Source organism: Melitaea cinxia, chromosome 13, assembly GCF_905220565.1.
Source record: "Melitaea cinxia chromosome 13, ilMelCinx1.1, whole genome shotgun sequence".
Taxonomy (NCBI): domain Eukaryota; kingdom Metazoa; phylum Arthropoda; class Insecta; order Lepidoptera; family Nymphalidae; genus Melitaea; species Melitaea cinxia.
The window spans coordinates 7,703,725-7,721,213 of NC_059406.1; the positions used below are offsets into that span (position 1 = coordinate 7,703,725).

The window sequence follows — 17,489 nt, forward strand, 5'->3', positions numbered from 1 at the left end:
GTTCCTAGTTCTGTTCAAAAAACATTGTACTGTTTAACAGAAAAACGATTTTATCAGATTATAAGCAGCAGCCACGTGATCAAACAATAGTGTTTACATTCGATACAAGGATGTGGTAGCGATGTTCACTCTATAAAGAACTCTATTCTTTATAACTCATTATTACGAGGCGTCTCAAGAAATAATTGTTAAGCTAAATGCTTTTTTTACGGAAATAAAAAATAATTTAATAAATTTATCTACCTAAAGGAAGGTTAGGTTAAGGTAAGGTTATTTCGTTCTTTGTAGATTCATATTTTAAAATTGAATTTGTAGAAGGAAAACAATTAACAGTGTATATGCACTTCTAACTGCCTGTTTGTTTTAGATATAAAAATCCACTATTCCACAGCAGTAAATACGAGTGATTCATAATGTTGAATTAAATTAATTTTATAAGTTTTAAAACTAAATAAAATCTTGTTTTCTTGTTTAACTCAAATACAGTTTTCCCAAAACCTTACGTTATTATTCTACATTTAATTCTAGAAAAATCCATTTATCTATGTAATAAATATATTTACTAATATAGAAGTAACGATTTCATCATTATTACAGCCTATACAGTCCACTGCTGGACATAGGCCTCCACAAGTTTACGCCAAAAATAACGTGAACTCATGTGTTTTGCCCATAGTCACCACGCTGGGCAGGCGGGTTGGTGACCGCAGTACTGGCTTTGTCGCACCGAAGACGCTGCTGCCCGTCTTCAACCTGTGTATTTCAAAGCCAGCAGTTGGATGGTTATCCCGCCATCGGTCGGCTTCTTAAGTTCCAAGGTGGTTGTGGAACCTTGTTATCCCTTAGTCGCCTCTTACGACATCCACGGGAAGAGAGGGGGTGGCTAAATTCTTTAGTGCCGTAGCCACACAGCACACAGCAGTAACGATTTACTAACGACGAACTAATGGCTTATTAGCAGATTATATTAATTTATAATTTTCGTCGTTACTTGCAATATTAGACATGGCCAATATTTCAATATGACAATATGATAAATATCCATTTCCCATCTTCCGATAAAACCTACAAACAGATTTCTAAATAGACATAGGCTGTTTAATAGTTAAAATATTGTCTATCCAATGTTCGAAAAAAAAATTACAATGTAATTTCATATTTTTATTTCTGTTTAAAGTAATTATAGTCTGGATCCCGATAGGATCTCCGAAGTAGGAACAGTGTTAAACTAGGGGTGCAAGGAGCGGCGGAACCGTTTTGATTTCCTCGTGGTAATTGCAGAGGTATGCGGACGGCGGTGTCGTCTTATTGGGACTACAGCCGTACGTGCGCACTATTCACTTTCACTTTGCGCCGCGCACAGTAGCGCACTTAACTATTAAATACGACTGGACGATAACTTAGTCTCAGCCATATCACGCGGTAGCATTAAGAAAGGTTACTTGACTCTGTCTTAAACGTTCCCATTGTTTGCAACAATATATCGCACCTTTAAAGTGAAACCGTTACTAAACGAAATTATGAAATTTTACAGGAGAGCGAATATTAGAAAAAAGTCATTGTTTTTTCTCAATAGAGTCTGAGTTCGGGATTCTTTAAGATATTTAATGAGATCCTATGATAGATCTCTGTTTATATTATGACATGTGATTTAAAAAAGTATGTTTTTTTTATTTACAGCATTATTTATTTTGATTTATATTATTATAGTAACACTTTACAATTAATTTTATTTGTTCATTATGGTATAATATTATATAGCAACCACTCTGGTGTAGTGATGCGTGTAGTCGCCTACCGATGGTGTGCGGGTTCGATTCCCGCTCGGGATGGATGATTTGTACAAGCTGTTGGCATTAATGCGGTGTTATAATATTACTAAATAAATTTAGATAAAAACTAACATTTAATTAATAATGTTTTATTACAAAATAAAGAGAGATCCTGACAATCACTTGGAATAATAATATCAATCAGTATATATCCTTGGGATATACCCTTGGGATTGAGTCTATATGCTTTTTTATGCTTTTAATGATATCTAAGCTGACTTTGTTGTGTTTCCCATGTTTACCCCTTAGTTCTTCGTCAACCGTTCCCGATTGTTTTTTTTTTTGATATAACTGTTGCGATAGGTCGATTACTAATGGCCAATGTGTTTTTAAAGAAAGTTTTACATACACGGCGCTTACAATTATTGATCTGGAATGAAAATAAATGTTTAGGTCCTCTATTACTGTAATGAACTTTATACTGATATCTGGGTTTAATAACCTCAATACATTTTGCAATATAATTTCTTTGTCTAGATAGGTCTCCCATTTTCCAAAAATTGTCAAAAATTATTTCTTGGTCTTCCTGTTTGATTATTTCGCTGCACTTTAATCTACATTTTTCCCTACATGGTGGTCCTATCTGCTTCTTTGGCATGACTTTTTTATACTTGGAAACTGAAGTATATTGCTGACCACTATTACGAAGTTTTTTAGTATCTTGCATCACTGATAGTTTTTTAAACCCTTTGCGACTTCGTTTTTTCAGAGTTCTGTTATCTTTTGCAGAACCCAAATTATCCTTTTTTTTCAACTAACAGTTGCATAGTATTACTACTTTGAGTTGTTGGGCTAAATGATATATGCCTAGGTGGGGTTGCCGGTACGTAATCAGGATCGCAATCTGCTTCATCAGGGGAAAAGTCCTTACCCGATTCAGATGAACTGAACTTATTGATGATGAACTCGAAGATGATTCTGAGCTAGTTGAATGGGATCTTGTTCTACTGCTAGGACCTTGTACAATAAGATTTTCTTCTCGAGTATCGGATCGAGTATTGGATGAATTGCTTAAAAATAAAGGTAAACTGTGATTTTACAAACTGTAACATTTTATCAATGAAATTGAATTATGAATTGCGTAATTTTATATAACACGAAAACTGTGTCTAAACAAATAAAAACACTATACCTATTTTAAAAAAATCCACAACTTACCTTTATGTGACTTGCAGCCGTGTTTATACAAATAATAGCACTGTTGTTTTAAAATTTCGTCGTCACTCGTCGTACTCGATCGTGTTCTTTCTTACTAGTAAAGACACAATATTGTATTTAGTGAGCCGATCATAGCTCGGTTTAGTAACGCTTTAATTTACCGCTAGATAACGTAAAATACGACATTTTTAAGAAAAGACAAGCTTATCTTGTAGTTTAAGTCTATTTTAGATAGATGGCATTGATAACTCAATTCATGAAAATTTTCGTTTAGTAACGGTTTCACTTTAAAGGTGCGATATACATACTTTTAATATGATCACACTCATAGGAAGTTATTAAATGTTAAAAAAGATAGGTTACTATTAACCCACATAACTTTCACTTTTAATACTGTCTAATTGGCACTCCGTTATTCGCCATTTTGTATAATTTGGTGAGATCAAGAATTATTAGATGCTTTACAATTGCGAACTTTAGTTGAATACCGTTCGATCTTTGTCGATTTTGATCGAAGACACACAATATAATGCGTTAATCGTTATTGGATTTTAAAGGTCTATACTATATATTTTAAGTGCCGTAAGATTGCTTCAAGATTTATGTTAAAATGATTGTAAAGTGGAACACTTTAAACACATTGGAGTTTTCAATTCATTGTTTTAGGACTATAAACAATAAATATCGTATATTAAGTTGTTTTTACACTAAAGCAAGATATTAAAAAGCCTTTTATGAATAATGTAAAAAAATTAAGCTATTTCTTAAAGAAGTGGCATTTATCTTCAACATATTAAAATTAGCATTTACGTTATCATACAGGATTGTTTTCGTCCGGATTTTCCCGAGCACGTTCTTTTATTTAAGACCATCAGAGCCGTTGTTGGAAACGTGTTGGGAGAGCCAACTCATTATTTATCTAAATTACCGCTTGGGGACCTTACCATTTTATAAATTACTAAACATCGCATTAACTTTTAACTAATAACATCAATAGGTTAATTATATACAATATTATAAATATATCCGAAACTAGAAGATATTGGAAAATGTAAGTACAACATAAGATGTACCGAAAGTCGGTTGACATAATGTTTTATTTCCATTATAGAAGGGAAAGTTGCCTGAATGCATGTTCATCATAGTTTGCTAATACCGCTTTCAATGCCTAAGTAGGAAGTGCCATTATCTTTATTTACAGATTGTTTTTGTCTTAACAACATTAAAATCATTCCAGATCCGTCGATGGATTTACTTTGCCATATATATTTTTAGACACCGCGTTGGCGCAACGTGCACAGCGCTGGTTTGTGGCTGTTGCGCTAGTGGTTGCGGGTTAGATCCCCGCATATAACACACATTTGTATTGGCCATACAGATAATTGCCGTGGTCAGTCCTTGTAGGTCTCCCCACTGTGCCTCGGAGAGCACGTTAAGCCGTCGGTCCCGGTTGTTATATACATCTGATAGCGATCGTTTGTTCGATACATGGGGAAAGAGGCCTATGCCCAGCAGTGGGATATTAAAGGCTGAAGCGTATATATTTTTGAAGTAAAACTTCTTTTTACTATATTATTTTTAATATGTCGGTTAGTACATTGTTGGTTATTAAATGCCTATCGCTAAATTGTAACTCGTAAAAGATTTCTTTATTCTTTCAAATTACTTATAATTAACTAGTGTTTAAATTGATTACGCAATAATTTATTTGTAACCACGTTTTTAATTACTAATTTCTTAATTACTTCGTTGTTTAATTTAAATCATTTTAAATTAAAGTGAAAGGAACTGTGTAAATATGTGAATGTCGATGTCGTCTGTATAAGTTAACAATCAAAAGCTGACTTTTTATCATCATAATATTAATGGTAATTTTGTATCTTAAATATAAATTATCTATAACTGTTTTAAATTGCTTTAAATTTTAATGCTGAATGAATAATTGAATCAAAATTAAGCAAAAAATGTCGTAAATCTTCTATCTATATATATATAAAAATGTATGTTTGTCTGTATGTCCTTTATAGAATCGTAAACTATGCATTTGATCATATCATACTCTTGAGCAAAGTGTTCTGCATGACACACAAAGGTTTCTGAGTTGGTGCAACCAACAAAATAAATAAAAAGCGTAGCAATGCGCGCACTGTGCAGCTAGTTTTATATAAAAAAATACACCTCTATAATAAGTCATATAAACATGCAATTTAAATATACAAAAAGGCATTAATTTCTTTAAATACAGTGATCGAGATCTGTGCACTGTAATCAGTAGGTAAGTCATTGACAATATCAACAGTACACGGCGACCAACTTGACACTGCACTAAGTGAAAAACAGATAACGTTGTTATATTTCTTATCAAACGAAAAGACAATAACATGTATGTATGTGTAGGAATCAGATGTGCAATGTGACATTGGTAAATGGATTACCTTACGACACGATTGTAATTATACTTTAACATCTGATGATTGATGACACATTTATAATTAAGGCGGATTTATATTTGACTGACGTGTCGTGTCGTGTCGCATCAGTACAGAATCGGTATCATACGTTTTGTATGACAACGTTTACATTGAAGTGTTGTGACATGTCGTGATGGCTTCCGATGTGTCGCATCAGAACCGATCCCGATTCGCGTCAGATAAGCGGTTGTGGGGGGTGCTAAAACGGCGCCATCACGACACGTCAGATTAATGTGTATGTACTCGATACCTAGACATGTTGATCTTCGACTTCCAAAAAAAGGTCGTCGCTTAAAATTATCGTGTAAATACTGAAGAACTGTTTTCAAATTTCAGTCGACGACCAAAAAACAGGTCCTCGCTTCAAATTATCGTATAAATAACTATTTTCAAATTTCTTGTTTTCAAACTTCTCTGTCTATTGATTGAATGAATCCAAAATCTCCTTCTCTTTCTTTCTTTTTTTTAAAAGAGTTGCCAGCATTAAAAATTGAATATCTTCTTTAAAATCTTAATCAGAATTCGATGATTCTTAGAACAGTTAAAATTTTGACCTTTCTAGAGCTGCGGCTGTATTGATTCAAAATATTGTCCTGATGCGTTAGAACACGACATAATAATGTAAACGCTAGCCATCACGTCATGACACGACACGACACGACAATAATATATAGTCGACTAGCTGACCTGGCAAACTTCGTATCGCCTTATTTTTTTTCTTAAATATAATAATTACATATATCAAAACAAAACCCTATCTTTCAAGTTGGATCAAACTGCACACGGTGTGCAAATTTGATTAAAATCGGTTAAGTAGTTTAAGAGTTCATCGCGGACAAACATTGTGACACGAGATTTATATATATTAAGATATGTTAAAATAAATACATAGTATAGAAAAGTTTGCGAGTTAGGATATGAGGTAGCCTTTAGACTGCTTTTGACCGACGACATTTCTAGAACGCGCTGTATGACCCGAATGTGACATGGGAATTTTGTTGTGACCGTAAATGATAACAATCTGATGAGTATTAATAGAATTCTAGTATTAACATAAAATTATAATTGTTAAATTAAATCAAACTATGTATTGTCCATGTTCTTAAGTATAAGCCTTACCGTAGTAAGTATTCAGGGAATACGACATGGTTGGACTGCACAAGCGTAAAAATCTGATTTGGTACGTCTGTAAATTAATTTTAGCGTTAGTGTGTTTATTGTATTATATATGATGATTTATTATTATATTTTCATCGTGTTATATTTGAATTTTTAGGTACGTATTTATATAGTATATTTTATTTCTGTTCAAGTAAGTACAGCAATAAAGCTTATATATTTCGGTTATTGTTAATAATATTTTCTTTAGTTTTGACATTCTTCAAATTACATTAAATTTTTGTTCTTGCCAATTTATTACGTTTATGTGTATCTCTTTTAGACGAAACCCTGAAAAGCAAATTTGTCGGCTTAAGTAGGTATATTAAATATTGTAATATAATTGTTGTGTAATTTTAATTATTTTCCTTCTACCATAATTGATCTAGGAAAAGTTGCCTAAATTATTATACCAATTTTATGTAACTCCATGATAAAATTAAATAAGATTGATTGCACAACATCGATGTCGATATAGCATCTACACAATGTTGTGTTATGCGTATCAGGCTGATAGTATAAAAAAAAGTACTCAACCGATTTCGTCACGCTTACAGCTTTCACTTGAATTATGTTTTTTTTTCAGGCTTTACTTCGCGTAAAACATGTCGCTTTTCCAATTCAGCCAATGTAAATTTATATTCGATGTTTTTTATTATTATTTAGTTTTATGTATTATTGGAAACCTCGTATTAATTTTTATGATTTTCTTCCGTCTATTAGAGTACCGATCAAATAATTAAACAATAAACTTATAACCGTAGTTAAATATGTTATAATTATATCTAATTTATATTAGTAGTAATTTATAAAACGTTTCATATTGTAAATCTCAATGCACACAACAGAGATATAATGTAATGCCTTGATAGAGCTAGCTTAGTTATATTACGAAAGCTCGCTATGGAGTCGATACTAAATTACACCAGGCGAACTTACGTAACTCAGGTAAAAGTAACCGCTCGCTTGCAAGTATTCTGAAATTCAAACGTCTTCTAGAAAAAATACTCATTCATATATCCGTTATATTCATATTGACAGTAATGAGTATGTGATTATAAAATAATTGATTCGATCCCTTCTTTTTTATATGTACGAGCAGCATACAAATGCAATACTCAACGTGGCCTTCGCCTCAAAACCGATATTAGGTCGATTTGACACGATCACCAATTGTTAGTAATTTTGAATTGTGGCTCAAGGCATAGGTGTTAATGATATAATCTATTAAACTGATTATATATAGAATCATTATTGCAGTTAAGAGACCGCCACTAATTCTAAAATCAAGACATTTATCTTTTCTTGAAATAATTATTATGTTTAATCTTTAACAAGAGAAAGGGATTTTGTAACTATTCTTTCAATCATAAAATAATATGAACCTTATTGAAAAAAATAAATACGTAAATGCCATAGTTCAGAATAATGTTAAAAATTCCAGTTTTTAAGGCCTTGATCTTTCATTTCAATAAAAAAAAAAAAGTTAAGCGTTGTATTAAAACAACATTATAACTAGGACTTTTCGATCAATATCTTGTATATATCACGGAATAAATAAGGAACCGGTCTCACAATTATTTTCGCCCTGGTAGTCGCCTACCGCCCGCTTCGTAACACCCGTTATACAACAAATCTTATTAACTGAACTAGAGACTAACTGTTACGTGGCATCTATGCCTTACCAGACGTGGTCAATTTCCTATAACGTATATCTAATTGCTGTGTATAATTTTCTTTGTTGGTCTATCTAAGTAATATAGATAGACACAATACCATCCTCCCGGCTCGTATCAAAAGTAAAAATAAAGTTTAATTGGTTCAGTGTTGTATTTTTATGTCAAATGAAGCTATTCCATTTGATGTAGTCCATAAAAATCTGTCAAAAATAGTAAATTTCTATAGCCGAGCTGGGTTATATTTGTCGAGAGTGAAATCTTAACAACTTGACGATAATTAAGTAAACGTCGACGTTTATTTAGCAAAGCGTCTGTATTGTAACAGAAAAATGTATGGAGATATTAAATTTATTTTATTAAAATATTTAACACTTTCTAGGTTTAGTACTTATTACGCAATAATGGTGCCAGTAAACTATTTTTTATGTCCTTATTTTTAATAATTTTTTCATGTAATAAGTCACTACATTGGCGTATGACTGAACTACTTCTTTATATGTCAGTATAGAGACAGTTCGTGAGGATATCCGCTTTTAAACAACAATACGGCACACCTACTTTAGCGGTTTTGTATTGAATGTAACCACTCGGTGGTTTCGCAGTCAATTTGTCTGCTTTATTGTGTGTGTTCGCTGCCGTTGTTTGTCTTTCCCAATTGAATGTCGCTCAGCTATCGTTGACATGTGGTTCTATTTACCAACTTCGACACGTAGCACTGATATTGTTACCAAGCACGAATACAATGGGAATAATTTATTTTTAATTCGGCTTTAGAAATGTTGCACACAATTTTATTAAGTGTTGTCTTTGTTAAATTATTTTTAAGTGATTATTACTTTAGTATTTCTTAAGTCAACTGTACTTTCACGTCTTTGTATTCACCTGAAAACTACTGAGAATTAGCACAATTTGCCATGTATTTTTATATTCTTACGTAATCGTAAGAAACCAAACGCTCGCTCTAGTGTGAAAATTGGCAGCGCAAAAATGTATTTCAGTAAACTATACTTGAGCAATGAAAAAAAAACGGTATTATTCTTGTAATTGGATATCCCGAAGATTGTACGTGTACAATATGATAGAGTAATATAGTGTTTATGTACCATCAGCATCAGTAATAAGAGTAACTCATATCCACATTTAGTACCCATAGCTCCCTATAGTCGGGGGCGTGGTCGTCGTCACGCCGCGTCGGCGCCGCGTCTGCCAACGAGATTGTTCTAGATCCAAATATCACACCCATACCTAGATTGGTTTTGAATTAATTGTTATCTCATATTCAAAGATAAGCGTTCCTTAAATGATAACGAACGTCGTTTGACATGCTCTTACAATACGCCTACAATTGTTTTTGTTTATATATCGACGCTTGAAAGGCAATAATTACCAAGCGACATGTTGGCAACTTTACACTAGAGTATTTCAGTTTTTTTTTTTTTTTTTGAAAAAAAAATTGCCTTGCAAGCGTCGATATATATATATTTCTATACATAAAACTTAACAATAATTGTAAAATATGAAGTCGTTCTTTATTATATTCATATTACTGAAAATAAATATCATATTTTACCTATATAATCATTATAACAGCATTTATTCGATTTGATTAAGCTAGCGTGATCCTCTACTAAAAAGCCTCGGATCCAATTTCGACTCTCGAACGCGTGTTTCGCACCTTGATCTAAATACTTGCGACATTGTGTAGACACCGTATAGTACGTTTTGTGTGGCATTAGTATTCGCAATATTGTTTTTAATTTTATTTACTTTTTTTCGACTTTTTTGTGACTGATAAATCAGATGTTAAAATTTCCTTTTCGTATAAATTACACTGAATGATCAGTGAAGAAAAACGACCCAATAAATGTGATGTACATTTAACTTCAATTATTTTACAATGAAGTATACTATTTTACATGTATATTCCTTTACCTACTTCTCGCTTATATGTCAAAAGTTAGTACATTAAATAGCAAGCTATATTTTTATAAACTGTACCTATGATTTTAAAGAGACCTAAAATAGAAAATTTTATGTAATTAATTCTTATGAAATTAAATTACTGAAAAGTTTGTTTGCTCATTTCAGGAAGTACTGGTTCGAATTGAAAAATTATTTTTCTATAGAAAGCTGTATAACATTACGGTTCGACCAATAGGTTATGACCATTAATAAGAAATGTTACGAAAACGCACTACGTACACAGTTAAAGCTACTCAAAAATTATGAATGACGGGAGTTCGTTAAAAGTTCTAAAAAAATAGTCCGCGCATATGTTTATATTTTAAGGTTAACTCATTTTATCCTTTTTTATCGTTCGAAGTATCGAAGGCCGTTCTATAGACAGGATATAAATCCTTATCTAAATAAATACTTTATCCATCACAACTATCACTTTTTGAACAAAATTGTCCTTGACATCATTAGATTTCAATGAATATCTTAGAAGATATTATAGGTTTAAAATAACTCTACAAGGAATTAATGATCACAAAAAAATGAAAAGGTGATATTTCACGCCTCCGACTATACTTTACTGTCACAAAATGAAAAGTACGGGAAGCTCTTACTCTTAAACCCCTATATTTTTTAACAATGCATTAATATGCTATAAAATTACTACACTAATCTATACACTTTCAGAATACACATCAAACTATAAATTAAATATCATTTGAAGTCTTTTGAATACTATTATAGTAAAAAGTATCGGTTAAAACAATATTATGTAGAATTTCAACGCTTTGGATGTAAGGATGATAGGATAATAACGCGAGGCCCACTTGACAAATTAAGCAGTTTTTTATTATGTCAGGAAACTAGTAACTAAGAAGCCTTGTTGAAGATTGTATATGAAGCCTGTTTCTTCGATTTTCACAATAAATATTTTTAAGTTTCTATCATAATAATCTATTATCAGATCCAGCCATCTGTGATTATTTTCAAGAACCTAATCAACTAACCGAACTTATGTTGTATGGTCGATCATTAGTTCCTACAAGTTAGGGCGCTCCTAAGCTGAAAACAGTAGTTTTAAAAGAGTGCGCGGAGGTGTGCAATTTTGGATATCCAATTTTATTATTGCATTATTGTTAGTCAGGCATTGAATCTTTTACGAATGAAAAATACCTCGTCATCACAGCAATTTTATGGAGATAACTCGCGCCTTTGTAATTCGCCTGAGTTGCACAGTAATGGCTTAAAAATATTTTAGTACGTTTTTCCTCAAAAACAACGCGCGTGAAACCATTCCATCTCCATCACTACCAATCATCACAACAATAGTAGTCGTTTCAGCTATAGGAGATTCCATAGTAAGTTTAGGTAACGATAAATTATTTTATTTCATTTTCTAATTGCTATTTCTATTATACGATTAAATTATTACCTTGCTATATGTGATATTAAAATTTTTATTTTAGTAAAAGTGCTTTGAATGAACTACATAAACTCGGTCGCCTAGTGAGAACAACACACGCCTTTTACTTAACCATTGTTTGTTAATCTCGCTTATAAAATCACTTGGACTATATAACACGAAGGGGCCCTATAGCTATCTGTTATGTGGCCGCAAAATTAATAATAACCTAATTACTCATCTAATAATAATAAAAAATTAAGTGAAATTAAATTGTTTGTACTCTCATTACGTAAGGTGTTCACGTGAAATGTTAGTGATATTAAAGTGTACATAGCTTAAACATTATAAAGTATCGACGGAACTTCTATCGGCCATTGGGTAACCGCTGGAAAGAGCTTCGTTACGTAGAGGTTTCGATACAACCTCGCGTCGTAAGGCCGTGGTTGCAGTCACGTCGCCGGTGAGTGGCGCCCCTCCTCCGTCGGAAGGTCGTGAACAGATATCGCGAGGAGAACGGCACTGGAATGAATCCTTAAGAGCACCGCGACACGCCCAAGTCTGCCTTAAGATTATTTTAGAAATTGCATAATGAATCTATAAACATGATTTTTTTTTTGTATAACTCAGTTCTACGTTATCAATCGAATCATCTGAAACGTAGAATATTACTTATCTTAAAAATTGACGATTTCATCCATTGTTATCGTGAGAATAAAAACTCATTACGTGTTCAAGTAAACAACGCGTGCGCTAGTAATCTAATCAGTAACATATAAAAAAAACTATTAACGTAGGAAAAGTTCATTCACCGCATTGGAAAATATAGCTGAAAATAATATTATGTATTTCAAACGTTCAATGAGCATTGTGTAGTGACTGTCAGTATTTTTGCTAACGCAGAAAATGCAATAGCAGTAATTAACATGTTTGATGAGCGTGATCACGTGCCGTTATTTAGCAGTCTTTTAGAATTAAAACATAATTATAAAATAGTAAAACCGAAGAAATATTGAACGAGATATTTTATGAAATTAAATAATGTTTAATCTAGACGACACGAAGTTACTAAAAACTTGGCGTTAGATTGTCCAGTGACAGCAGTATCCGCGACCTGAATATTGTATTTTTGCACGTATGTTGGACATATAATTAAATGAATTGATGTTACCTCACCACTGCCAACGATTGCGACAAGACGGCCGTATCGTCCATTAGAAAGTCGGTGAATATGCAAATAGTATTGTAGAAACCTCACGAACAACTGGCCACTCACTTGCCTTTAAATGTGTCTGCGATGAAAGTGACGACTACCGTTAGTAATTGTTAGAACAATTTCTTTCGCGGACTATCTACCAAATTTGCAAATTTTCCAACTATAACATACTTCAGATAATTCGATTTTAGTTTTGATAACCTCGTCATTAGATAATGGATACCCGTTTTATCATTAAAAATGATTTGTTTAAAGAGAACTAATGTTTATCAACGAGTCGGCTACTTCGATATATATTATAATTTTGTTTATTGATAAGAACGATCTCCTTACTATTTTGTACTTGTTTCCTCTTAGATTTGGTGGGCTGATATTATATTTTTATTTAATTTAACGAGAAGTTATTATTATTTTTATATTGACTATTGACGAATATTGCATCATAAAAATAATAATTATTCAACAATTTACTGTTTTTTATTAATACAAAAACGATCATAAACAACGTATTCAGTTGTTTTGTCTTATTGAAACATTCATTTTCATGAGACAATGAGAGAAAAAGGAAACTGATTGACATAAAACCAGTTATAAATAGCGTAATCTAATAAAACTTATTGATCGGTCATCTTTGTTTTTAGCATTGGATACGTGAGGTTAAAATATTACGAATGTGTAAACACATATTCGTAATATTTATTGACAACTTATGTACCAATATATAAAAATAAGATAATAACAAGCCGGTAAGCAATTAACATGGGGCCGATCACAGCCCAGCTGCGTGGATTTCCCGCTACGATGCGTGTTGAGAACTATTTATTATCGTTCGGTGCTGACGTATGCCGTAATGGAAACAAAAAATTTTATATCTTGTTTCTTGGCCATTAAGGTTGAATTTTCATCGAACGATCCGTTCCACCTCCACAGCGTTACGTCAATAAGATACAACGCGTTAACTAGCCCGACTGGGGCGTGTGGCTGCCTGTTTTGTGTCCGGGTTTGTCACCTAGAATTCTATAATAACAAATCTCACGAATCTTTGAAACGAAAATTATAATATTATAGAGATATTTATCTACCCATACCTAGTCAATAAAACTACTTTGAGAGCAAAATGAGCCAATGCATAGATATTTCGTGCTTATATCTCTCGAGCGAACCGAACCGGTTCGGTCGCCCTCTCACTTCGCGACTCCGTGTACCGCTTGCTGAGAAATTAGGTAAGCAACAAAAGCCTTGGTCGCTGCGAACGACGCAATGCAATAAAGAAATCCTTAACAATTTAATTAACTATTTCATTTGCAATTTACAGGTAGAAAATTATGTAACAGTAAATTACAAAAGTAATCATCGCCGTGCAACGAAATAGGCCTTAAAAATGAATTATTCGAACGGCATTCTAGTAGTGCCTTGAAAAACGGATGATGAATTTCCTTGTATTTTCCGGTCCAACCGAGGCGTAGACTCGAACGACCTTCATTAAAAGACAAACAATGAAACTAAATAACCTTGACACGATACAATCTGCCGTTGATGCATTGCACTCATTACCTACAAATGGATATCTAATCATATTATTCCATTAAAGAATTACTCTTCATTTTGGACTAAAACAATACAAGTAAACAATTGCTGAACTGTAGATGCGTACAAAACGCAGCGGGCGAGACGGCTGTTCACCGAATGCCGAAGTATTCCATCGCGACGCGCTCTTTATATCGGCTGAAGTCGCTACCGCAGAGAAAGCCGCGCCCCGCACTCCCTCGCTCCCCCGCTTTACCTTCGCACTCGTCCCGTAGCGGGTTTTTTCCTCATCAACTCTATAATTGTGTACAGTATATCTCACCTTGGGTTCATCAGTCGCAACATGCTTTCTGAACTTTGACTAACGACACTGCTGAATAAATTTTCATGTAAAATTAATTTGAATTTTATATCGAACTACTTAGAACTATTCTTGTCGGAAATTGAGGAATCGTTATTACTATATGTATTTATAGGAAATTTAGTTTGCCTTAACCCCATTGCCGTCCTTACTTAACAAAGAAGACAATCAATGTAGCGGCGACGTTGCGTAGGGACTTCTCAGGTTATTGCTCCATTTGTGTCTGCATCACGAGTCTCAGCGTTGCACAGTTTTTAATGGGCTAATTGCTTGGCATTGTGGTGCTGGCAGACGTCAGCCGCGATTCGCGACCTTACAGCAGTTCGGGGCCACGCATGTATGATGTAGGTGACGTGCGTTGCGCGGTCGTTTTAAACAACTTTACCTTATCACAGTTTAGAAAACAAAAACAACTTAATTTTTTGTTTTCAGTACGCTCGCACTTAAACAGTTAAGTTTGTTCTTATAAAAACATAAGTTGATTTTGCTCGTGTTTATCGCATATAAATGAGACATGATATTAAGACGGAAAATCGTCTTATTTGCTGTTGAAACTAACTATCAAAGGTTCAATGCTTATGGGTACGGGGGATTTAATTAAAAATGAACATTACGTTCTCGTGTAAATTCATAAAATATCGCGTGTAACGCTGAGCCGGTGGCGAAACGGTACGTTGCGCTTAGTGGTTGCTTGTATGCTTGCGGAGCCGCGACGTTGCCATTCCAGGCGATGAAAGTCGTCGCCTACTCACTTCGAGCCCCCCGCGCTATATTATGCACACTTTCAACGCCTAATTTACTACTAATATAATTATGTTTACATATAATAGAATAATTTTCCTTACTACTAAAATCTTAACATTGATCTATCAATAGAAACATTTCGGCGCCCCCTACTATCACAATTTCAGTTGACTGATTCAGATTGTATTCAAAGAAGTCGGCTGCCAAGTGCCTAAGCGAAACAAGCGTGTACATTCCACGAATAAAACTAATAGCAATATTATATACTCATCGCGTATTATGTTACAACTACCACGCGATATTTCTACGTCTTCTATTTGAATGTTATTTACGCGTATAGTATTTTATAAGCAATCGTTTGGAATGTAAATCATCTATCAATTTTATAAGCCGTATGAAACGCATCGTGTAAACAATTACACGTATTTTAACTATTTTTTCTATCTCCATAATAACGTAGGTACTCCAAGTAAAAAATAGATTTTAGCAGTTGAAATTAATCGTATATTATTTTTTCTCTATCACTATAATTTATAGCTATCATAACATTGTCACGGATTCGTCGGAGATATTGCCAATATACACGTGAACACTATCACGTTTATTTTAGTCTGACGATAAGCAGATTAACCTTCCGTGCACCAGGTGACTAAAAAGCCTGCCCTGCACTAGGTGGGGTGTGACATACCCAAAAATGTAAGATGTCATAAAACTAGTATGTTTTAATTATTTGAGTGTTTTGTTTATGGAATAATATTTGTATATTGTAATCAGTAGGTTTAAATGAAAAAACGAAGTAATTTATTATTTTTATTAGTTTTATCAATAAAAGAACAAAAACACAACTTTTTTTAACTTTAAGAAAACAACTTTTTTTCCCTATACACTAATTTAAAATGGCACATGTAAATTATCACAATTCTTTAAATTTAGGAATCAACAATTAATATACTACGAACTAAACTAGAAATAAACGTAATAAACATTAATTTTAATTGAGATCATTGGTATCAAAATTGCCGCACTCTTGACAAAAAAAATCAGCATGCTCCATACATATTGGCGTGTAACATTTTTTACACGAGTATTTGGTTTTTCTATCTTTTTTTCGAGGACATTTTGAACACCTCTGCATCGTATTGGGCTTTTTTGCAGGAGGCTCTGATAAATTTTCAGATGGATTCCCAAAATATCTAGATATTCTGGTACGCAGGTCTTTTGGAAGTTTTTGATTTTGTCTTCTTGTATTCAAGTGTTCTTTTACTAAAGAAATGCCTAATTCACGAATGAACTTTCCTCTTAAATTTGTTTTATTTTTCTCTATTCCGTTGTTGAACATATGTATAATCATACCATTTATTCCGGCATGGTTGAGTAAAGCAAAAAATATCGTCAGTGGCCAACGTTTAGAATTCCGTGATACATCATAAGTTCTACTTAACTTGTCAACCATATCAACACCGCTTTTGGTGTGATTATAAAACGTTATCACAGCAGGTTTTTGTTTGTTTCCAGTTGCAGAATCAATTTCTTTGTCATGATGTAATGAAGACATCAGATATACCATTTTACGTGGCCTTGGAACGTAAGATACTATGGTAATATCTTTTTGAAATCCGAACATTGATGAATTTACTTCACGATTTTTCTTGAAAACTGGCGGAATACAAGTTTTATTAGCGCGTAAAGTTCCAACTACCGTAAGCTTATGATTTTTTAGTAAATTTTCTGTAGTTTCATAACTGGTAAAAAAGTTATCCATGGTAACATTCCGGGATGATCGTGATACGCATTGTACCAATCGATCCACCAGATCATAAGGCTTGTTACTTACAGCAAAAGGACTATTTTCAGGCTGTTTTCCGCAATATATTTCCATGTTCAAAGTATAAAATGTCTTGCTGTCAACCAAAGAATAAATTTTTATACCATATTTAGCAGGTTTTGAAGGTATATATTGACGGAAAGAACATCTTCCCCTAAAA

At 33.2% G+C, this 17,489-nt stretch overlaps 1 protein-coding gene and 1 long non-coding RNA gene across 2 annotated transcripts in view; one reads left to right on the top strand and one right to left on the bottom strand.

Moving 5' to 3' along the window:
- The window catches only part of LOC123659312 (RNA polymerase II elongation factor Ell), a 59,661-nt gene that overhangs the window by 22,332 nt on the left and 19,840 nt on the right, over positions 1-17,489 (top strand). The window lies entirely within an intron of this gene.
- On the bottom strand, positions 14,108-14,558 carry LOC123659314. Its single transcript, XR_006744005.1, has 2 exons — positions 14,427-14,558; positions 14,108-14,349 (listed from the first exon to the last, which is right to left on the bottom strand). It is a non-coding gene; the product is annotated as an uncharacterized LOC123659314 (long non-coding RNA).